Source organism: Prunus avium, chromosome 3, assembly GCF_965620075.1.
Source record: "Prunus avium chromosome 3, drPruAviu1.hap1.1, whole genome shotgun sequence".
Lineage (NCBI taxonomy): Eukaryota > Viridiplantae > Streptophyta > Magnoliopsida > Rosales > Rosaceae > Prunus > Prunus avium.
This window is the reverse complement of record NC_142286.1, coordinates 17,444,780-17,469,759: the sequence shown is the minus strand read 5'-3', so window position 1 is coordinate 17,469,759 and position 24,980 is coordinate 17,444,780. Positions and strand designations below refer to the sequence as shown.

Genomic DNA, 24,980 nt, shown 5'->3' with positions numbered 1-24,980 from the left:
TCCTAATTGGAGTGGTTGGTGTATTCCATACTTCTAGCGATTGGATTTCTCTCAAAACTCACGAAATGACGATGTTGCCCAAGTTTTGGGCTCGATCCGAAATAAATAGGTGTGAGAAATTGGACAATTCAAGTTCAACGACAGTTCGTTCCTAATTGGAGTGGTTGGTGTATTCCGTACTTCTAGCGATTGGATTTCACTCAAAACTCACCAAATGACTCCTCCCACCATATTATGATGTTGCCCAAGTTTTGGGCTCGATCCGAAATAAATGGTTGTGAGAAATTGGACAATTCAAGTTCAACGACAGTTCGTTCCTAATTAGAGTGGTTGGTTTATTCCATACTTCTAGCGATTGGATTTCACTCAAAACTCACCAAACGACTCCTCCCACCATATTATGACGTTTCCCAAGTTTTGGGCCCTATTCGAAATCAATAGGTGTGAGAAATTGGACAATTCAAGTTCAACGGCAGTTCGTTTCTAATTGGAATGATCGGTGCATTCCATACTTCTAGCGACTGGATTTCACTCAAAACTCACCAAGTGACTACTCCCACCATGTTATGATGTTGCCCAAGTTTTGGGCACGATCCGAAATCAATAGGTGAAAGAAATTGGACAATTCAAGTTCAACGGCAGTTCGTTCCTAATTGGAGTGGTTGGGGTATTCCATACTTCTAGCGATTGGATTTCACCCAAAACTCACCAAGTAACCCCTCCCACCATATTATCATGTTGCCCAGGTTTTGGGCACGATCCGAAATCAATAGGTGTGAGAAATTGGACAATTCAAGTTCAACGGCAGTTCGTTCCTAATTGGAGTTGTTGGTGTATTCCAAACTCCTAGCGATTGGATTTCACTCAAAACTCACCAAATGACTCCTCCCACCATATTATTAAGTTGCCCAAGTTTTGGGCCCGATCCGAAATCAATAGGTGTGAGAAATTGGACAATTCAAGTTCAATGGCAGTTCGTTCCTAATTGGAGTGGTTGGTGTATTCCATACTTCTAGCGATTGGATTTCACCCAAAACTCACCAAATGACTCCTCCCACCATATTATGATGTTGCCCAAGTTTTGGGCTCGATCCGAAATCAATAGGTGTGAGAAATTGGACAATTCAAGTTCAACGGCAGTTCGTTCCTAATTGGAGTGGTTGGTGTATTCCACACTTCTAGCGATTGGATTTCACTCAAAACTCGCCAAATTACTCCTCCCACCATATTATGATGTTGCCCAAGTTTTGGGCTCGATCCGAAATCAATAGGTGTGAGAAATTGGACAATTCAAGTTCAATGGCAGTTCGTTCCTAATTGGAGTGGTTGGTGTATTCCATACTTCTAGCGATTGGATTTCACTCAAAACTCTCCGAACTACTCCTCCCACCATATTATGATGTTGTCCAAGTTTGGGGCTCGATCCGAAATCAAAAGGTGTGAGAAACTAGACAATTCAAGTTCAACGGCAGTTCGTTCCTAATTGGAGTGGTTGGTGTATTCCACACTTCTAGCGATTGGATTTCCCTCAAAACTCACCAAAGGACTCCTCCCACCATATTATGATGTTGCCCAAGTTTTGGGCTCGATCCGAAATCAATAGGTGTGAGAAATTGGACAATTCAAGTTCAACGGCAGTTCGTTCCAAATTTGAGTGGTTGGTGTATTCCATACTTCCAGTGATTGGATTTCACTCAAAACTCTCCGAACTACTCCTCCCACCATATTATGATGTTGCCCAAGTTTGGGGCTCGATCCGAAATCAAAAGGTGTGAGAAACTAGACAATTCAAGTTCAACGACAGTTCGTTCCTAATTAGAGTGGTTGGTTTATTGCATACTTCTAGCGATTGGATTTCACTCAAAACTCACCAAATGACTCCTCCCACCATATTATGATGTTGCCCAAGTTTTGGGCTCGATCCGAAATCAATAGGTGTGAGAAATTGGACAATTCAAGTTCAACGGAAGTTCGTTCCTAATTGGTGTGGTTGGTGTATTCCATACTTCTAGCGATTGGATTTCACTCAAAACTCACCAAATGACTCCTTCCACCGTATAATGATGTTGCCCAAGTTTTGGGCTCGATCCGAAATCAAGAGGTGTTCCAAATTGGACAATTCAAGTTCAACGGCAGTTCGTTCCTAATTGGAGTGGTTGGTGTATTCCATACTTCTAGCGATTGGATTTCACTCAAAACTAACCAAATGACTCCTCCCACCATATTATGATGTTGCCCAAGTTTTGGACTCGATCCGAAATCAATAGGTGTGAATAATTGGACAATTCAAGTTCAACGGCAGTTCGTTCCAAATTGGGGAGGTTGGTGTATTCCATACTTCTAGCGATTGGATTTAACTCAAAACTCACCAAATGACTCCTCCCCCCATTTATGATGTTGCCCAAGTTTTGGACTCGATCCGAAATCAATGGTTGCGAGAAATTGGACAATTCAAGTTCAACGACAGTTCGTTCCAAATTGGAGTGGTTGGTGTATTCCATACTTCTAGCGATTGGATTTCACTCAAAACTCACCAAATGACTCCTCCCACCATATTATGATGTTGCCCAAGTTTTGGGCTCGATCCGAAATCAATAGGTGTGAGAAATTGGACAATTCAAGTTCAACGAAAGTTCGTTCCTAATTGGTGTGGTTGGTGTATTCCATACTTCTAGCGATTGGATTTCACTCAAAACTCACCAAATGACTCCTCCCACCATATTATGATGTTGCCCAAGTTTTGGGCTCGATCCGAAATCAATACGTATTCCAAATTGGACAATTCAAGTTCCACGGCAGTTCGTTCCTAATTGGAGTGGCTGGAGTATTCCATAGTTCTAGCGATTGGATTTCACTCAAAACTCACCAAATGACTCCTCCCACCATATTATGATGTTGCCAAAGTTTTGGGCTCGATCCGAAATCAATAGGTGTGAGAAATTGGACAATTCAAGTTCAACGGCAGTTCGTTCCTAATTGGACTGGTTGGTGTATTCCACACTTCTAGCGATTGGATTTCACTCAAAACTCACCAAAGGACTCCTCCCACCATAATATGATATTGCCCAAGTTTTGGGCTCGATCCGAAATCAATAGGTGTGAATAATTGGACAATTCAAGTTCAACGGCAGTTCGTTCATAATTGGAGTGGTTGCTGTATTCCATACTTCTAGCGATTGGATTTCACTCAAAACTCACCAAATGACTCCTCCCACCATATTATCATGTTGCCCAAGTTTTGTGCTCGATCCGAAATCAATAGGTGTGAGAAATTGGACAATTCAAGTTCAACGGCAGTTCGTTCCTAATTGGAGTGGTCGGTGTATTCCATACTTCTAGCGATTCGATTTCACTCAAAACTCACCAAATGACTCCTTCCACCATATTATGATGTTGCCCAAGTTTGGGGCTCGATCCGAAATCAATAGGTGTTCCAAATTGGACAATTCAAGTTCAACGGCAGTTCGTTCTTAATTGGAGTGGTTGGTGTATTCCATACTTCTAGCGATTGGATTTCACTCAAAACTCTCCACATGACTCCTCCCACCATATTAAGATGTTGCCCAAGTTTTGGGCTCGATCCGAAATCAATAGGTGTGAGAAATTGGACAATTCAAGTTCAACGGCAGTTCGTTCCTAATTGGAGTGGTTGGTGGATTCCATAGTTCTAGCGATTGGATTTCACTCAAAACTAACCAAATGACTCCTCCCACCATATTATGATGTTGCCCAAGTTTTGGCCTCGATCCGAAATCAATAGGTGTGAGAAATTGGACAATTAAATTTCAACGGCAGTTCGTTCCTAATTGGGGTGGTTGGTTTATTGCATACTTCTAGCGATTGGATTTCACTCAAAACCCACCAAACGACTCCTCCCACCATATTATGATGTTGCCCAAGTTTTAGGCTCGATCCGAAATCAATAGTTATTCCAAATTGGACAATTCAAGTTCAACGGCAGTTCGTTCCTAATTGGAGTGGTTGGTGTATTCCATACTTCTAGCGATTGGATTTCACTCAAAACTCACCAAATGACTCCTCCCACCATATTATGATGTTGCCCAAGTTTTGGGCTCGATCCGAAATCAATAGGTGTGAGAAATTGGACAATTCAAGTTCAACGGCAGTTCGTTCCTAATTGCAGTGGTTGGTGTATTCCATACTTCTAGCGATTGGATTTCACTCAAAACTCACCAAATGACCCCTTCCACCATATTATGATGTTGCCCAAGTTTGTGGCTCGATCCGAAATCAATAGGTCTTCCAAATTTGACAATTAGAGTTCAACGGCAGTTCGTTCCTAATTGGAGTGGTTGGTCTATTCCATACTTCTAGCGATTGGATTTCACTCAAAACTAACCAAATGACTCCTCCCACCATATTATGATGTTGCCCAAGTTTGGGGCTCGATCCGAAATCAATAGGTGTGAGAAATTGGACAATTCAAGTTCAACAGCAGTTCATTCCTAATTGGAGTGGTTGGTGTATTCCATACTTCTAGCGATTGGATTTCACTCAAAACTCACAAAATGACTCCTCCCACCATATTATGATGTTGCCCAAGTTTGGGGCTCGATCCAAAATCAATAGGTGTGAGAAATTGGACAATTCAAGTTCAACGGCAGTTCGTTCCTAATTGGAGTGGTTGGTGTATTCCATGTTTCTAGCGATTGGATTTAACTCAAAACTCACCAAATGACTCCTCCCACCATATTATGATGTTGCCCAAGTTTTTGGCTCGATCCGAAATCAATAGGTGTTCCAAATTGGACAATTCAAGTTCGACGGCAGTTCGTTCCTAATTGGAGTGGTTGGTGTATTCCAAACTTCTAGCGATTGGATTTCACTCAAAACTCTCCAAATGACTCGTCCCACCATATTGTGATGTTGCCCAGGTTTTGGGCTCGATCCGAAATCAATAGGTATTCCAAATTGGACAATTCAAGTTCAACGGCAGTTCGTTCCTAATTGGAGTGGTTGGTGTATTCCATTCTTCTAGCGATTGGATTTCACTCAAAACTCACCAATTGGCTCCTCCCACCATATTATGATGTTGCCCAAGTTTTGGGGTCGATCCGAAATCAATAGGTGTGAGAAATTGGACAATTCAAGTTCAACGGCGGTTCGTTCCTAATTGGAGTGGTTGGCGGATTCCATACTTCTAGCGATTGGATTTCACTCAAAACTAACCAAATGACTCCTCCCACCGTATTATGATGTTGCCCAAGTTTGGGGCTCGATCCGAAATCAATAGGTGTGAGAAATGGGACAATTCAAGTTCAACGGCAGTTCATTCCTAATTGGAGTGGCTGGTGTATTCCATACTTTTAGCGATTGGATTTCACTCAAAACTCACCAAATGACTCCTCCCACCATATTATGATGTTGCCCAAGTTTTGGGCCCGATCCGAAATCAATAGGTATTCCAAATTGGACAATTCAAGTTCAACGGCAGTTCGTTCCTAATTGGAGTGGTTGGTGTATTCCATACTTCCAGCGATTGGATTTCACTCAAAACTAACCAAATGACTCCTCCCACCATATTATGATGTTGCCCAAGTTTTGTGCTCGATCCGAAATCAATAGGTATTCCAAATTGGACAATTCAAGTTCAACGGCAGTTCGTTCCTAATTGGAGTTGTTGGTATAGTCCATACTTCTAGCGATTGGATTTCACTCAAAACTCACCAAATGACTCCTGCCACCATATTATGTTGTTGCCCAAGTTTTGGGCTCGATCCGAAATCAATAGGTATTCCAAATTGGACAATTCAAGTTCAACGGCAATTCGTTCCTAATTGGAGTGGTTGCTGTATTCCATACTTCTAGCGATTGGATTTCACTCAAAACTCACCAAATGACTCCTCCCACCATATTATGATGTTGCCCAAGTTTTGGGCTAGATCCGAAATCAATTGGTCTTCCAATTTTGGCAATTAGGGTTCAACGGCAGTTCGTTAATAATTGTAGTGGTCTGTGTATTCCATACTTCTAGCGATTGGATTTCACTCAAAACTAACCAAATGACTCCTCCCACCATATTACGATGTTGCCCAAGTTTTGGGCTCGATCCGAAATCAATAGGTGTGAGAAATTGGACAATTCAAGTTCAACGGCAGTTCGTTCCAAATTGGAGTGGTTGGTGTATTCCATACTTCTAGAGATTGGATTTCACTCAAAACTCACCAATTGACTCCTCCCACCATATTATGATGTTGCCCAAGTTTTGGGCTCGATCCGAAATCAATAGGTGTGAGAAATTGGACAATTCAAGTTCAACGGAAGTTCGTTCCTAATTGGTGTGGTTGGTGTATTCCATACTTCTAGCGATTGGATTTCACTCAAAACTCACCAAATCACTCCTTCCACCATATTATGATGTTGCCCAAGTTTGGGGCTCGATCCGAAATCAATAGGTGTGAGAAATTGGACAATTCAAGTTCAACGACAGTTCGTTCCAAATTTGAGTGGTTGGTGTATTCCATACTTCTAGTGAATGGATTTCACTCAAAACTCACCAAATGACTCCTTCCACCGTATAATGATGTTGCCCAAGTTTTGGGCTCGATCCGAAATCAAGAGGTGTTCCAAATTGGACAATTCAAGTTCAACGGCAGTTCGTTCCTAATTGGAGTGGTTGGTGTATTCCATACTTCTAGCGATTGGATTTCACTCAAAACTCACCAAATGACTCCTCCCACCATATTATGATGTTGGCCAAGTTTGGGGCTCGGTCCGAAATCAAGAGGTGTGAGAAATTGGACAATTCAAGTTCAACGGCAGTTCGTTCCTAAATGAAGTGGTTGGTGTATTCCATACTTCTAGCGATTCGATTTCACTCAAAACTCACCAAATGACTCCTTCCACCATATTATGATGTTGCCCAGGTTTGGGGCTCGAGCCGAAATCAATAGGTGTTCCAAATTGGACAATTCAAGTTCAACGGCAGTTCGTTCCTAATTGGAGTGGTTGGTGTATTCCATACTTCTAGCGATTGGATTTCACTCAAAACTCACCAAATGACTTCTCCCACCATATTATGATGTTGCCCAAGTTTTGGGCTCGATCCGAAATCAATAGGTATTCCAAATTGGACAATTCAAGTTCAACGGCAGTTCGTTCCTAATTGGAGTGGTTGGTGTATTCCATACTTCTAGCGATTGGATTTCACTCAAAACTCTCCAATTGACTCCTCCCACCATATTATGTTGTTGCCCAAGTTTTGGGCTCGATACGAAATTAATAGGTGTGAGAAATTGGACAATTCAAGTTCAACGGCAGTTCGTTCTTAATTGGAGTGGTTGGTGTATTCCATACTTCTAGCGGTTGGATTTCACTCAAAACTAACCAAATGACTCCTCACACCATATTATGATGTTGCCCAAGTTTTGGGCTCGATCCGAAATCAATAGGTGTTCCAAATTGGACAATTCAAGTTCAACGGCAGTTCGTTCCTAATTGGAGTGGTTGGTGTATTCCATACTTCTAGCGATTGGATTTCATTCCAAACTCACGAAAGGACTCCTCCCACCATATTATGATGTTGCCCAAGTTTGGGGCTCGGTCCGAAATCAAGAGGTGTGAGAAATTGGACAATTCAAGTTCAACGGCTGTTCGTTCCTAATTGGAGCGGTTAGTGTATTCCATACTTCTAGCGATTGGATTTCACTCAAAACTCGCCAAATGACTCCTCCCACCATATTATGATGCTGCTTAAGTTTTGGGCTCGATCCGAAATCAATAGGTGTTCCAAATTGGACAATTCAAGTTCAACGGCAGTTCGTTCCTAATTGGAGTGGTTGGTGTATTCCATACTTCTAGCGATTGGATTTCGCTCAAGACACACCAAATGACTCCTCCCACCATATTATGATGTTGCCCAAGTTTTGGGCTCGATCCGAAATCAATAGATGTTCCAAATTGGACAATTCAAGTTCAACGGCAGTTCGTTCCTAATTGGAGTGGTTGGTGTATTCCATATTTCTAGCGATTGGATTTCACTCAAAACTCACCAAATGACTCCTCCCACCATATTATGATGTTGCCCAAGTTTTGGGCTCGATCCGAAATCAGTAGGTGTGAGAAATTGGACAATTCAAGTTCAACGGCAGTTCGTTCCTAATTGGAGTGGTTGGTGTATTCCATACTTCTAGCGATTGGATTTCACTCAAAACTCACCAAATGACTCCTCCCACCATATTATGATGTTGCCCAAGTTTTGGGCTCGACCCGAAATCAATAGGTATTCCAAATTGGGCAATTCAAGTTCAACGGCAGTTCGTTCCTATTTGCAGTGGTTGGTGTATTCCATACTTCTAGCGATTGGATTTCACTCAAAACTCACCAAATGACCCCTTCCACCATATTATGATGTTGCCCAAGTTTTTGGCTCGTCCCGAAATCAATAGGTCTTCCAAATTTGACAATTAGAGTTCAACGGCAGTTCGTTCCTAATTGGAGTGGTTGGTGTATTCCATACTTCTAGCAATTGGATTTCACTCAAAACTCACCAAATGACCCCTTCCACCATATTATGATGTTGCCCAAGTTTTGGGCTCGATCCGAAATCAATAGGTCTTCCAAATTTGACAATTAGGGTTCAACGGCAGTTCGTTCCTAATTGGAGTGGTTGGTGTATTCCATACTTCTAGCGATTGGATTTCACTCAAAACTAACCAAATGACTCCTCCCACCATATTATGATGTTGCCCAAGTTTGGGGCTCGATCCAAAATCAATAGGTGTGAGAAATTGGACAATTCAAGTTCAACGGTAGTTCGTTCCTAATTGCAGTGGTTGGTGTATTCCACACTTCTAGCGATTGGATTTCACTCAAAACTCACCAAAGGACAACTCCCACCATATTATGTTGTTGCCCAAGTTTTGGGCTCGATCCCAAATCAATAGTTATTCCAAATTGGACAATTCAAGTTCAACGGCAGTTCGTTCCTAATTGGAGTGGTTGGTGTATTCCACACTTCTAGGGATTGGATTTCACTCAAAACTCACCAAATGACTCCTCCCAACATGTTATGATGTTGCCCAAGTTTTGGGCTCGATCCGAAATAAATGGTTGAGAGAAATTGGACTATTCAAGTTCAACGACAGTTCGTTCCTAATTGGAGTGGTTGGTGTATTCCACACTTCTGGCGATTGGATTTCACTCAAAACTCACCAAATGACTCCTCCCACCATATTATGATGTTGCCCAAGTTTTGGGCTCGATCCGAAATCAATAGGTATTCCAAATTGGACAATTCAAGTTCAACGGCAGTTCGTTCCTAATTGGCGTGGTTGGTGGATTCCATACTTCTAGCGATTGGATTTCACTCAAAACTAACCAAATGACTCCTCCCACCATATTATGATGTTGCCCAAGTTTTGGGCTCGATCCGAAATCAATAGGTGTTCCAAATTGGACACTTCAAGTTCAACGGCAGTTCGTTCCTAATTGGAGTGGTTGGTGTATTCCATACTTCTAGCGATTGGATTTCACTCAAAACTCACCAAATGACTCCTCCCACCATATTATGATGTTGCCCAAGTTTTGGGCTCGATCCGAATCAATAGGTGTGAGAAATTGGACAATTCAAGTTCAACGGCAGTTCATTCCTAATTGGAGTGGTTGGTGTATTCCATACTTCTAGCGATTGGATTTCACTCAAAACTCACCAAATGACTCCTCCCACCATATTATGATGTTGCCCAAGTTTTGGGCTCGATCCGAAATCAATAGGTATTCCAAATTGGGCAATTCAAGTTCAACGGCAGTTCGTTCCTATTTGCAGTGGTTGGTGTATTCCATACTTCTAGCGATTGGATTTCACTCAAAACTCACCAAATGACCCCTTCCACCATATTATGATGTTGCCCAAGTTTTGGGCTCGATCCGAAATCAATAGGTATTCCAAATTGGACAATTCAAGTTCAACGGCAGTTCGTTCCTAATTGGCGTGGTTGGTGGATTCCATACTTCTAGCGATTGGATTTCACTCAAAACTAACCAAATGACTCCTCCCACCATATTATGATGTTGCCCAAGTTTTGGGCTCGATCCGAAATCAATAGGTGTTCCAAATTGGACACTTCGGGTTCAACGGAAGTTCGTTCCTAATTGGAGTGGTTGGTGTATTCCATACTTCTAGCGATTGGATTTCACTCAAAACTCACCAAATGACTCCTCCCACCATATTATGATGTTGCCCAAGTTTTGGGCTCGATCCGAAATCAATAGGTATTCCAAATTGGGCAATTCAAGTTCAACGGCAGTTCGTTCCTATTTGCAGTGGTTGGTGTATTCCATACTTCTAGCGATTGGATTTCACTCAAAACTCACCAAATGACCCCTTCCACCATATTATGATGTTGCCCAAGTTTTTGGCTCGTCCCGAAATCAATAGGTCTTCCAAATTTGACAATTAGAGTTCAACGGCAGTTCGTTCCTAATTGGAGTGGTTGGTGTATTCCATACTTCTAGCGATTGGATTTCACTCAAAACTCACCAAATGACCCCTTCCACCATATTATGATGTTGCCCAAGTTTTTGGCTCGTCCCGAAATCAATAGGTCTTCCAAATTTGACAATTAGAGTTCAACGGCAGTTCGTTCCTAATTGGAGTGGTTGGTGTATTCCATACTTCTAGCGATTGGATTTCACTCAAAACTCACCAAATGACTCCTCCCACCATATTATGATGTTGCCCAAGTTTTGGGCTCGATCCGAAATCAATAGGTATTCCAAATTGGACAATTCAAGTTCAACGGCAGTTCGTTCCTAATTGCAGTGGTTGTGTATTCCATACTTCTAGCGATTGGATTTCACTCAAAACTCACCAAATGACCCCTTCCACCATATTATGATGTTGCCCAAGTTTTGGGCTTGATCCGAAATCAATAGGTCTTCCAAATTTGACAATTAGAGTTCAACGGCAGTTCGTTCCTAATTGGAGTGGTTGGTGTATTCCATACTTCTAGCGATTGGATTTCACTCAAAACTAACCAAATGACTCCTCCCACCATATTATGATGTTGCCCAAGTTTGGGGCTCGATCCGAAATCAATAGGTGTGAGAAATTGGACAATTCAAGTTCAACGGCAGTTCGTTCCTAATTGGAGTGGTTGGTGTATTCCACACTTCTAGGGATTGGATTTCACTCAAAACTCACCAAATGACTCCTCCCAACATGTTATGATGTTGCCCAAGTTTTGGGCTCGATCCGAAATAAATGGTTGAGAGAAATTGGACTATTCAAGTTCAACGACAGTTCGTTCCTAATTGGAGTGGTTGGTGTATTCCACACTTCTGGCGATTGGATTTCACTCAAAACTCACCAAATGACTCCTCCCACCATATTATGATGTTGCCCAAGTTTTGGGCTCGATCCGAAATCAATAGGTATTCCAAATTGGACAATTCAAGTTCAACGGCAGTTCGTTCCTAATTGGCGTGGTTGGTGGATTCCATACTTCTAGCGATTGGATTTCACTCAAAACTAACCAAATGACTCCTCCCACCATATTATGATGTTGCCCAAGTTTTGGGCTCGATCCGAAATCAATAGGTGTTCCAAATTGGACACTTCAAGTTCAACGGCAGTTCGTTCCTAATTGGAGTGGTTGGTGTATTCCATACTTCTTGCGATTGGATTTCACTCAAAACTCACCAAATGACTCCTCCCACCATATTATGATGTTGCCCAAGTTTTGGGCTCGATCCGAAATCAATAGGTGTGAGAAATTGGACAATTCAAGTTCAACGGCAGTTCATTCCTAATTGGAGTGGTTGGTGTATTCCATACTTCTAGCGATTGGATTTCACTCAAAACTCACCAAATGACTCCTCCCACCATATTATGATGTTGCCCAAGTTTTGGGCTCGATCCGAAATCAATAGGTATTCCAAATTGGGCAATTCAAGTTCAACGGCAGTTCGTTCCTATTTGCAGTGGTTGGTGTATTCCATACTTCTAGCGATTGGATTTCACTCAAAACTCACCAAATGACCCCTTCCACCATATTATGATGTTGCCTAAGTTTTTGGCTCGTCCCGAAATCAATAGGTCTTCCAAATTTGACAATTAGAGTTCAACGGCAGTTCGTTCCTAATTGGAGTGGTTGGTGTATTCCATACTTCTAGCGATTGGATTTCACTCAAAACTCACCAAATGACTCCTCCCACCATATTATGATGTTGCCCAAGTTTTGGGCTCGATCCGAAATCAATAGGTATTCCAAATTGGACAATTCAAGTTCAACGGCAGTTCGTTCCTAATTGCAGTGGTTGTGTATTCCATACTTCTAGCGATTGGATTTCACTCAAAACTCACCAAATGACCCCTTCCACCATATTATGATGTTGCCCAAGTTTTGGGCTTGATCCGAAATCAATAGGTCTTCCAAATTTGACAATTAGAGTTCAACGGCAGTTCGTTCCTAATTGGAGTGGTTGGTGTATTCCATACTTCTAGCGATTGGATTTCACTCAAAACTAACCAAATGACTCCTCCCACCATATTATGATGTTGCCCAAGTTTGGGGCTCGATCCGAAATCAATAGGTGTGAGAAATTGGACAATTCAAGTTCAACGGCAGTTCGTTCCTAATTGGAGTGGTTGGTGTATTCCACACTTCTAGGGATTGGATTTCACTCAAAACTCACCAAATGACTCCTCCCAACATGTTATGATGTTGCCCAAGTTTTGGGCTCGATCCGAAATAAATGGTTGAGAGAAATTGGACTATTCAAGTTCAACGACAGTTCGTTCCTAATTGGAGTGGTTGGTGTATTCCACACTTCTGGCGATTGGATTTCACTCAAAACTCACCAAATGACTCCTCCCACCATATTATGATGTTGCCCAAGTTTTGGGCTCGATCCGAAATCAATAGGTATTCCAAATTGGACAATTCAAGTTCAACGGCAGTTCGTTCCTAATTGGCGTGGTTGGTGGATTCCATACTTCTAGCGATTGGATTTCACTCAAAACTAACCAAATGACTCCTCCCACCATATTATGATGTTGCCCAAGTTTTGGGCTCGATCCGAAATCAATAGGTGTTCCAAATTGGACACTTCAAGTTCAACGGCAGTTCGTTCCTAATTGGAGTGGTTGGTGTATTCCATACTTCTAGCGATTGGATTTCACTCAAAACTCACCAAATGACTCCTCCCACCATATTATGATGTTGCCCAAGTTTTGGGCTCGATCCGAAATCAATAGGTGTGAGAAATTGGACAATTCAAGTTCAACGGCAGTTCATTCCTAATTGGAGTGGTTGGTGTATTCCATACTTCAAGCGATTGGATTTCACTCAAAACTCACCAAATGACTCCTCCCACCATATTATGATGTTGCCCAAGTTTTGGGCTCGATCCGAAATCAATAGGTATTCCAAATTGGGCAATTCAAGTTCAACGGCAGTTCGTTCCTATTTGCAGTGGTTGGTGTATTCCATACTTCTAGCGATTGGATTTCACTCAAAACTCACCAAATGACCCCTTCCACCATATTATGATGTTGCCCAAGTTTTTGGCTCGTCTCGAAATCAATAGGTCTTCCAAATTTGACAATTAGAGTTCAACGGCAGTTCGTTCCTAATTGGAGTGGTTGGTGTATTCCATACTTCTAGCGATTGGATTTCACTCAAAACTCACCAAATGACTCCTCCCACCATATTATGATGTTGCCCAAGTTTTGGGCTCGATCCGAAATCAATAGGTATTCCAAATTGGACAATTCAAGTTCAACGGCAGTTCGTTCCTAATTGCAGTGGTTGTGTATTCCATACTTCTAGCGATTGGATTTCACTCAAAACTCACCAAATGACCCCTTCCACCATATTATGATGTTGCCCAAGTTTTGGGCTCGATCCGAAATCAATAGGTCTTCCAAATTTGACAATTAGAGTTCAACGGCAGTTCGTTCCTAATTGGAGTGGTTGGTGTATTCCATACTTCTAGCGATTGGATTTCACTCAAAACTAACCAAATGACTCCTCCCACCATATTATGATGTTGCCCAAGTTTGGGGCTCGATCCGAAATCAATAGGTGTGAGAAATTGGACAATTCAAGTTCAACGGCAGTTCGTTCCTAATTGGAGTGGTTGGTGTATTCCATACTTCTAGCGATTGGATTTCACTCAAAACTCACAAAATGACTCTGATCGGTTCATAATTGTATATCATTTTGTACCCTTCTAGCTTATGATTTGGTTATGTGTTTGAGTTAAACTTGTGCTTTTAATCCTTTTTGTGTTTATCTTTCAGTTAATTGACATTTAGGTAACAATGATGACTTTGGGTAGGAAATGATGCAATCCATGCATGTTAAGGCTTGATTTGGGTGAATGGAAGAAGGGCTTAAAGACAAACACATTTTGGCTACATCTCCTTTCCAGCCCAATTTCGTAGGTCAGCTTCTTGGCCTTGGATCAGCATGCTATGGGGCTTGGATGAAGTGAAGATCTTCATGAAACTTGTTCCAATGGGTGTCTAGTACAACATATCCAAATTGCAGCCCAATTGGACATTTGTGGAGTGCTCAGCCCGCCCAACACTCAACCCTGCTCAGGAGGATTTGCAGCTGCCAGCTTTGTCATGTGCCTCCATGTGCCTCACCCATGCTGCAACTGACTTTGGATCCAACATAATGAGTGAAGTGGGGAGGCATTCCAGCTATGAAAGTCTAAAGGATCAAGTTGGTACATGCTGGAGTTATTATTGAGAAAGCATGTGCATGCATGTAAAGCATAAATGAAATGAAGTCAATTCCAGTCTCTGTTCGGCAGCCAAATTGCAAGGCCCAAAACGAATACTTCTACTGCTCCGATGGGAATACTTTCTTCATAGAAGTTGTTCCAATGGGTGTCTACTATAACATATCCAAATTTGAGCCCCATTGGATAAGTTTTGAAACCTCTGGCCTTCCTACACCAAGTCTGGTTCAGAAGACTCGTTTTTGTTCAACAACCAAAAGAAGACCACATGGGTTGGCAGCAAAAGGCAGCCACAATTGATCACCTTTGATCCCATGTGAAGAAAGCTTGAGGTGCAGCAAAAGAAGTATGGGATGGGATTGATTCCAACCACACTACACTAGAATCAATCTTTGAATTTGAATTAGACTTGTTACTTGACTCCATATAACCCAGAATTGAATTGTTATGGTGATTCGAATGCCCTAGTCTCCAAATCTGTTTTCCAACTCTTAAAACCACTCTTTGTTACACTTGTTTATTTGCTTTCATTTGCAATTTCAGTTTGCTCACTTCCTTTCACAATCACAATCACTCTCACTTTAATTTCTGTTTTAGACTTAACTTCCTAACTTCTTGAATTCGGTAATCTACGTACATAACTAATTTGAACTTCTCAGTCTTCGTGGGTACGACCTCGTACTTGTCTTGCTATACTACTAATTGCCCCGTACAATTGCGAGTTAACATAATAATTAACAACAAATTTTGGCACCGTTGCCGGGGACTGAACGAAAGTTCTTCCCTGGTTATGTGCCCAAGGTTACCCTATTCTTTTTAGTGTTTCTAATTAATCTAATTTTCTGTTTCAGGTAGTTTATGTCTAAAAGACCGTTCCTTGAACAAGTGAGGTCTTCGTTCCAACGCTCCAGATCTTTGAACGCAGGACCATCGTTGCAACCCAACCGGGTGATCTCTGAAGTTCATAATCGTCTAGAAAGAGAGTTGTTAACTGCAAAAGAGCAAGCTCTTGCCACATTTACAAGTATTGCTCTCCACACTGAACTTCCTGGTTCTTCACCTTCAAATTCGGAAGCAAGTTCAGACCAAGAAGAAGAAGAAGAAGAGATGGCTGCCAATGAGTTCATGGGAGAACTTGATATCCCAACAATTCCAGCATCTCCTTCAAGCATTTTGCTGCCCACTGTAGCTCGAAATTATGAGCTTAAATCTTCTCATCTTAATATGCTGCCTTCCTTTTATGGTTTACCTAATGAAGATCCATTAACTCATATAAAGGATATTTTTAATGTTGTGAGTTCTTTTCCCTTGACAGGTGTGACAGAAGATCAACTTCGAATGAGAGTGTTTCCATACACTTTGAAGGATAAGGCGAAATATTGGTTGAATTCTTTGAAGCCTGGTTCACTCACTACATGGGCTGCCATTCAAAAGAAGTTCTTGGAGAAATACTTCTCCACGCAAAAGAACGACATGCTTAGGGATAAGATCTTGTTATTTGCACAGCAAGATGATGAATCGTTTTGTGAAGCATGGGAGAGATTCAATGGGCTGCTCAACCAATGTCCTCATCATGGGATTCCATTGAAGCTTCAAATGCGTATGTTTTATAAAGGACTAACCCCTTCTAGTCATAATATAGTCACCAATTTTGCAGGTGGTTCTTTTAAAACCAAAACTCCAGAAGAAACATACGAACTCTTTGAGGAGATAGCAATGGAGACCCAACATACGGATACAAGAGGTAAACGTGTTATTAGTGGTTCTAATGATGCTTCTAGTGTGCAGATTTCAAAACTGGAACAAAAGCTAGATGCTCTTCTTGCATTAAACTCAAGAAGCCCTTCGAAGGAAGTGTGTAGTATTTGCGAAACTCCTGACCATGCTACCATAGCTTGTCCACTTGGGGCTGGATATCCAGAATTTGTGCAAGAGCAAGCTAAGTTGGTAAATTCCTACAACCAAGGTCCAAGAAATGATCCATACTCTCAAAGTTATAATCCAGGTTGGAGGAATCATCCAAACTTTTCATGGAGGAATACTCAGAATCAAGCCAATCCCCCTTCATTCCAAAAGCCACAACAAACATCATCATTGGAGGATATAGTTAAGCAGATGGCAGTCAACCAATCCAATTTCCAGCAAACTACACAAGCTGCCATTGCCAAATTGGAAGTTCAAATAGGCCAATTAGCTGCTGAAATAACTCAAAGAGCACCTGGGAAATGGCCAAGCCAAACCGAGATCAATCCAAAGAACCAAGAAGCCAAGGCCATTCATGTGCTCAGATCAGGTAAGATCATTGATAGTAAAGTTGATTCTAATCTTTCAAATGATGTTGTGATTGTAGAAGATGAAGAGGAGGAGACCACGGCTACAGAAGGGGAACATCTCAAAACTTCTCAATCTGCTCCTAATGCCAAATCAGATTCTCAGGAATCCAAACAATTCCAATTGCATAAGAGAGATGACAAATTTGTGCCACCACATCTTCAAGAAGATAGATACGTGCCACCCGCTCCATATGTTCCACCGATTCCATTTCCAGGCCGTCTTAAGAAAGCAAAGCAAGATAAGGCTTTTAAAGAGATTTATGATATTTTGAGTAAAGTTAATATCAATTTGCCTTTGCTTGATGTTATTGAACAGATTCCTGCATATGGAAAGTTCATCAAGGACTTGAAAACTCACAAGCTCAATTTCGCTCCAAATGAAGATGTAAAGCTTGACCAGAATGTAAGTGCTGTGTTGCAAAGGAAGCTTCCACCAAAACTAGTTGATCCTGGCAGCTTTGACATTCCCATTAACATTGGAGGCAATAAGGTTGGAAGAGCCATGTTGGACTTGGGAGCAAGTGTCAACCTAATGCCATATTCATTGTATCAAAAGCTTGGCTTAGAAGGGATGAAGAAGACTTCAATACGACTTGAACTAGCTGATCATTCTATAAAATATCCAAAAGGTATTGTAGAAGATATTTTAGTTCAAGTTAATACACTAATTCTCCCTGCTGATTTTGTAGTGATGGACATGGAAGACAATCCAAATGGAGATCATGTTGATCGCATTCTCCTAGGCAGGCCATTCATGGCCACTGCAGACACAGTTATCAAAGTGAAAGATAGCACCCTTTCCATGACTGTTCTGGGTGAAACTGTTGAATTTAAAATGCTTAATGCTCTATCTCAACCTTCTATCTCTCTTGATTCTTGCTTTTCAATTGATGTTGTGGATCATGAGGTTTCTTCCAAAATTTTGCAGAGAAAGTCTAATGATGCTCTAGAAGCTGTCTTAACACAAGAAGAGGAAGATCTTTGTGAACCGGAGTTCCAAGAAGTGGTGGCTGCCTTAGAAGTGTTTCAACCATACCCACCATCCTTTAGGCCACCACTCGAGCCTCTTGGACCATCATCCACGAAATTGGAGCCATCCATTATCACCCCACCAAAGCTAGAACTTAAACCACTGCCCAATCATCTTAAATATACTTATTTGGGTGCTAACGAAACTCTCCCTGTTATAATTGCTGCAGGTCTCACCTCACATGAAGAAGAGAGCTTAATTAAGGTTCTAAAAGAGCATAAAACAGCCATTGGGTGGACCATAGCAGACATCAAAGGAATTAGTCCAAGCATGTGCATGCACCGGATTCTAATGGAAGAAGACAGCAAACCATCCCGTGATGCCCAAAGGAGGCTAAATCCCAACATGAAAGAGGTGGTTAGAGCTGAAGTTTTAAAGCTACTCGATGTAGGAATCATCTACCCAATTTCAGATTCTAAGTGGGTGAGCCCTGTACAAGTTGTTCCGAAGAAGTCCGGAATCACCGTTGTGAAGAATGAGAAGAATGAGATAGTTCCTACACGAACTATCACTGGTTGGAGAGTTTGCATTGATTACAGGAAGTTGAACACATCCACTAGAAAAGATCATTTCCCCTTGCCTTTTATTGATCAAATGCTTGAACGTTTATCTGGCCATGCTTACTATTGTTTTCTTGATGGTTTTTCAGGTTATAATCAAATTCCCATTGCTCCGGAAGACCAAGAGAAAACCACATTCACATGCCCATTTGGTACGTTTGCTTATAGAAGGATGCCATTCGGTTTGTGCAATGCCCCAGCAACTTTCCAAAGATGCATGATGTCAATCTTTTCAGATATGGTGGAACGATTCATTGAGGTATTTATGGATGATTTTTCAGTTTTTGGTTCCTCTTTTGATAATTGTCTTCACCACTTGTCTCTAGTGCTTAAAAGATGCCAGGAAACAAACCTGATTTTGAATTGGGAGAAGTGTCACTTCATGGTGAGACAAGGCATTGTGCTAGGCCATGTGATTTCAAGCAAGGGAATTGAAGTGGATAAAGCCAAGATCGATCTCATCTCAAATCTGCCACCCCCTACCTCTGTGAAAGGAATTAGAAGCTTTCTAGGTCATGCTGGATTCTATAGAAGGTTCATCAAAAATTTCTCAAGCATTACAAGGCCATTGTGTAATCTCCTTGCTAAGGATGCTGTTTTTGAGTTTAATGAAGCTTGCATGGAAGCCTTTACTACCTTGAAGAGGGAGCTAACTTCAGCCCCTATTATCATAGCTCCAGATTGGTCTTTACCATTTGAAATAATGTGTGATGCCTCTGACTTTGCTATTGGTGCAGTTTTAGGTCAAAAGAAGAACAAGCTCCCCCATGTGATTCATTATGCTAGCCGGACCTTGAATGATGCTCAAATCAACTACTCCACAACAGAGAAGGAGTTCCTTGCTGTGGTTTTTGCTTTAGAAAAATTTCGTTCTTATCTTGTTGGTTCTAAAGTAATTGTTTATTCTGACCATGCAGCTCTTAGATACTTGCTCACTAAGAAGGACGCAAAACCACGCTTGATTAGATGGATTCTCTTGCTGCAAGAGTTCGATTTGGAAATTCGAGACAAGAAGGGATGTGAGAATGTGGTAGCTGATCATTTGAGCAGAATTGTGGTTGAAGAAAAAGGAGAAGCTGTGCTACCCTTGAATGAGACTTTCCCTGATGAACAACTATATGCTGCCCAAGTCAAAGAACCATGGTATGCTGATTTTGTTAATTATCTTGCTTGTGGTGTTCTTAGAAATGATCTAACTTCTCAGGACAAGAAGAAGTTCTTTTCCATGGTGAAACATTATGTCTGGGATGAACCTTTCTTATTCAAGCATTGCCCGGATCAACTCATCAGAAGATGTGTTCCAGAAGAAGAGCAAGAAAGCATACTTAGGCATAGCCACGAATTGGCTTGTGGAGGTCACTTTGGAGCTAAGAAAACAGCACTTAAAATTCTCCAATCTGGTTTCTTTTGGCCCACTCTATTCAAAGATGCGTTTAATTTTTGTGTTAAGTGTGATAGGTGTCAAAGGATGGGGAACATAAGTCGCAGGAACGAAATGCCATTGAATAGCATACTTGTTGTGGAGCTCTTCGATGTGTGGGGTATTGATTTCATGGGACCATTCCCATCTTCCTTTGGTTGTACTTACATACTTGTTGCTGTTGATTATGTGTCTAAATGGGTGGAAGCCATAGCCACCAAAACCAATGATCATAAGGTGGTGCTCAAGTTCTTGAAGGATAATATTTTCACTAGGTTTGGTACTCCAAGGGCTGTCATTAGTGATGGAGGCAGCCACTTCTGTAACAAGCCATTCGAAGCACTCATGAAGAAGTACAACATCACCCATCGAGTCTCTACACCATATCATCCGCAAACTTCTGGTCAAGTGGAAATAAGCAATAGAGAAATTAAGCACATCCTGGAGAAGGTGGTGAACAATACAAGGAAAGATTGGGCAGCCAAGCTCAATGATTCATTATGGGCTTATAGGACTGCATATAAGACTCCCATTGGGATGAGCCCTTATCGTCTTGTGTTTGGGAAAGCTTGTCACCTGCCAATGGAGCTTGAACACAATGCTTTTTGGGCCATCAAGAAGTTAAATTTTGATCTAGACAAGGCAGGCCATGCAAGAAAGTTTCAGCTCAATGAATTGGAAGAAATTAGACATGAGTCTTATGAGAATGCAAAGCTTTACAAAGAACGAACCAAGAGTTACCATGACAGAAACATTCAACGGAAAGAGTTCTCCAAAGGTATGTCAGTTCTTTTGTTTAACTCACGATTGCGTCTCTTTCCAGGAAAATTGAAGTCTAGATGGCAAGGCCCATTCACCGTGGTCAATGTTTCTCCCTATGGAGCTGTGGAGATTCAAAACCCTAAAGACGGCTCAACTTTCAAAGTAAATGGACAACGTTTAAAGCCATTCTATGAGGGAATCTCAGCTGGCATTCAAACAGGCCATGTGGTGGATCAACTTCCCTTTGTACCATCAACTTAGCTGATCACATAATGTCTTGCCAAGACAGTAACTAAGGCGCTTCTTGGGAGGCAACCCATGTGTTCAAGAAGAAGGTGCTTGGTAGCAATCGACCTAATCGCATCAAGGGGGAGCATTTCTATCCTTTCTCTTTACTTGTTTTGTTTTTATTTTAGTCATTTTAAGTTTCTATTTCTTTAAATAATTTTTTTTTCATATGAGCTAACTTTTGGTAACCCCAGTGAGCACCTCCGTCAATACAGTGTCTAGGAGTTCTTTAGGCGACACCTTCGGTGTCTAAGAAGTTTGGGTTTTAAGCGGGACCATTGTGACCCCTCCAACCTTCCCGGATCCCCTGGCTGTGTTTTCTGAGGCCCTTAACTGGTCATCCGTGAGTTGCTTGTATATTTGTGTTTTTTTTTTTTTTTTTTTTTTTTTTTTCTTCTAAACTTTTTCTAAACTTTTCCCTTTATCATTTACTTGTTCTCAATCATCTTTACTTTGCTTTAACATTGAGGACAATGTTCAATTCAGGTCTGGGGGGAAGGTTTTCAAATTTCATTCATTTGTGTTTTCAATTTTCGTTCATTTGTCACTAATTTTTTTTTTTTTAATATCATACAATCGATGCTATGGAGCTGCCATTGAGGTTTTCATATCAGAATTTTGCACTTCACAAAGCTTTGGCTCCTAGAATTCTGGTGGCTAAAGTACCATGCTCAAATTCTCGAAGGAGAATAGTGGAGATTACCCTAGTGAGCTATATTGAGCCCAATTGCTTTCTTGAGAGGGTTTAAAGTGTTTCTATTTCTCATCCCAATTTATTTTCTTCATTTCACTCTAAATGATCTCATTATTCCATTTTGATTGAATACTAAGGATGATTCTCTTTTGCAGATATCATGTGCTTGCTCTCATTCATGAATGAACTCATTGAAGTGATGCTAGGCTATGTGTGCATAACCATTCGATGTGCTTTCTTTTCACCCTACCTATATGTGTGTTCCATCAACCCTCTTGAAGCCAAACACTTAAAGCCTTTTCTTCTATCACCCTCATCATTTCCCTACCTTTGTATCTCAATCTGAGATACTTCACCTATTGTAGCCATACCCTATAGCTTAGAAATATACCAAGGTGTGCCAAGATAAAGTTTGAAGCAAGGAAGTTGCTGCCATGTGCCTAAATGAAAGATGGTGTGATTCTGTGCAATGAAGTTAATGAAGATGCATATCAAATCAACGAAGATGAAAGTGTTTCGATTTGATCTAAGTGTAAAAAAAAAAAATAATAAATAAAGTCTATGCCAGGTGGTACCATGAAGTTTGCAACCATGCCATTATAAGTCAATGCTACCTTGCAGATCAATGAAGAATGCAACCTTGGTATGTTCTTAAGTTACCTGTTTTTCCTTCCAATTCTTCCATTTCCCCTAACCTTACCTTTCATTACAAACCTTGTGAAAGACCTAGCTGATCTTTGAGGATGTATTCATGGGTGTTGGTAGGTATGTGTGTATCTCTATTCTTAGTATTTGATTCCCTTCATGAGATCTAACCAAATATTGTGCTTCTATTTCATATACTCACTTAAGCTTGTTTGAGAGAATAAAACCATTGGTTCTGAGTGATTGAGTGTTATCTGTGAGAATTAGAGTCGAAGCATGTTCTTTATTCAAGGTTTGAGTGTGCTTGCTTTGAAACCGTGTGCCTTTGAGCTATAGCTTCCACATTACACACTGATTGATCACCTATCTTGGCAACTCTACGGTGTTGGAGGTATGACTAAAGTTTTCTTTCGTTCTCATTAGTTGATTTCAAGTTTTACTAACCACTTTGTTTTGTAGAGTTAGTAATGCGTTTGTGGGTATCGTTTCTGTTAAACCCTCAGGAGACACAACTCCTCCTACTAGGGATGCCTAGAGGTCTAAAGGCTTGTTGCATACGCTCAATGCAATCGAGTTACCTACGAAAGTGGTTTAGTTAACTTTTTGTTTTTAACTTTGTTTTGTGTTGTTTTGCTCGAGGACTAGCAAAATCTAGGTTTGGGGGTATTTGATCGGTTCATAATTGTATATCATTTTGTACCCTTCTAGCTTATGATTTGGTTATGTGTTTGAGTTAAACTTGTGCTTTTAATCCTTTTTGTGTTTATCTTTCAGTTAATTGACATTTAGGTAACAATGATGACTTTGGGTAGGAAATGATGCAATCCATGCATGTTAAGGCTTGATTTGGGTGAATGGAAGAAGGGCTTAAAGACAAACACATTTTGGCTACATCTCCTTTCCAGCCCAATTTCGTAGGTCAGCTTCTTGGCCTTGGATCAGCATGCTATGGGGCTTGGATGAAGTGAAGATCTTCATGAAACTTGTTCCAATGGGTGTCTAGTACAACATATCCAAATTGCAGCCCAATTGGACATTTGTGGAGTGCTCAGCCCGCCCAACACTCAACCCTGCTCAGGAGGATTTGCAGCTGCCAGCTTTGTCATGTGCCTCCATGTGCCTCACCCATGCTGCAACTGACTTTGGATCCAACATAATGAGTGAAGTGGGGAGGCATTCCAGCTATGAAAGTCTAAAGGATCAAGTTGGTACATGCTGGAGTTATTATTGAGAAAGCATGTGCATGCATGTAAAGCATAAATGAAATGAAGTCAATTCCAGTCTCTGTTCGGCAGCCAAATTGCAAGGCCCAAAACGAATACTTCTACTGCTCCGATGGGAATACTTTCTTCATAGAAGTTGTTCCAATGGGTGTCTACTATAACATATCCAAATTTGAGCCCCATTGGATAAGTTTTGAAACCTCTGGCCTTCCTACACCAAGTCTGGTTCAGAAGACTCGTTTTTGTTCAACAACCAAAAGAAGACCACATGGGTTGGCAGCAAAAGGCAGCCACAATTGATCACCTTTGATCCCATGTGAAGAAAGCTTGAGGTGCAGCAAAAGAAGTATGGGATGGGATTGATTCCAACCACACTACATAGACAAGATGAAGTGGGAGTTATGGGTTGTATTAAATGAGGAATGGTGGTGTTGGATTTCATCATGATGTTCCTCCCTCTTAGCCCTATAAATAGAGGAGTCTTCAAGCTACAAAATTCACTTCAGCCATCCTCCACACTTCCATCATCCAGAAATCATCCTCATACATTCCCACAACCCCAAACACTCAAGCAATCAACCCAATACTCTAAACTGCCCCAAAATCACCAAAACAGCTCCAAAAAACCTCCCTTCCATTTCCCTACGAATTTCCTCTTTCTCAGCCATCACCACTCACTCAAGCTCATCTCAAATCACCTCCATATCCTTCATACATCCTTCTAGACGTGGAGAAGCTCTTGGAGAAGCATTGGACACTACAAGAACTTCAGAAAAGGGTTTTTCTACTCTTATGGCATTCATTATGTTTTCCCATTTCTATTTTAGTTTCTTTTCCATTATGAGTAGCTAAATCCATAACTAGGGCTTCGATGTAACCTAACATGAATATTCTGGGTTTATAAGTTTGGAGTTTCAAGTTTGATTCATGATTCATGTTCTTATTCATTATGCTTATAAGTTAACATGCTTGTTTGAATGATTGATCACCATTAGAACTTGTTTGTTAACTATATTGGTTTGAATTAAGAGTAGACACCATGCTTTAATTCGAATTGAACTATGAATAGGAAGAGTATGTATGGACATTCGACAACAGGGATTAGATACATGCTTGGTTGTTTAAATTGTTCTTCTATGCTTAATGGGTTCCTAATGCTTAATTTTAGGTTAGACAACAAATGATCAAATTAGGGAATTAGGAACACAAGGTTAGGACCAAACACCATGGCCTAATCATACTTTAGCTAGAATCAATCTTTGAATTTGAATTAGACTTGTTACTTGACTCCATATAACCCAGAATTGAAT

At 41.0% G+C, this 24,980-nt stretch overlaps 1 non-coding gene across 1 annotated transcript; it reads right to left on the bottom strand.

Moving 5' to 3' along the window:
* Nucleotides 1–16,188: 16,188 nt before the first annotated feature.
* LOC148295708 (small nucleolar RNA R71) lies at nt 16,189–16,295 on the bottom strand. Its single transcript, XR_015834982.1, has one exon. It is a non-coding gene; the product is annotated as a small nucleolar RNA R71 (small nucleolar RNA).
* Between the last annotated feature and the right edge of the window lie 8,685 nt (nt 16,296–24,980).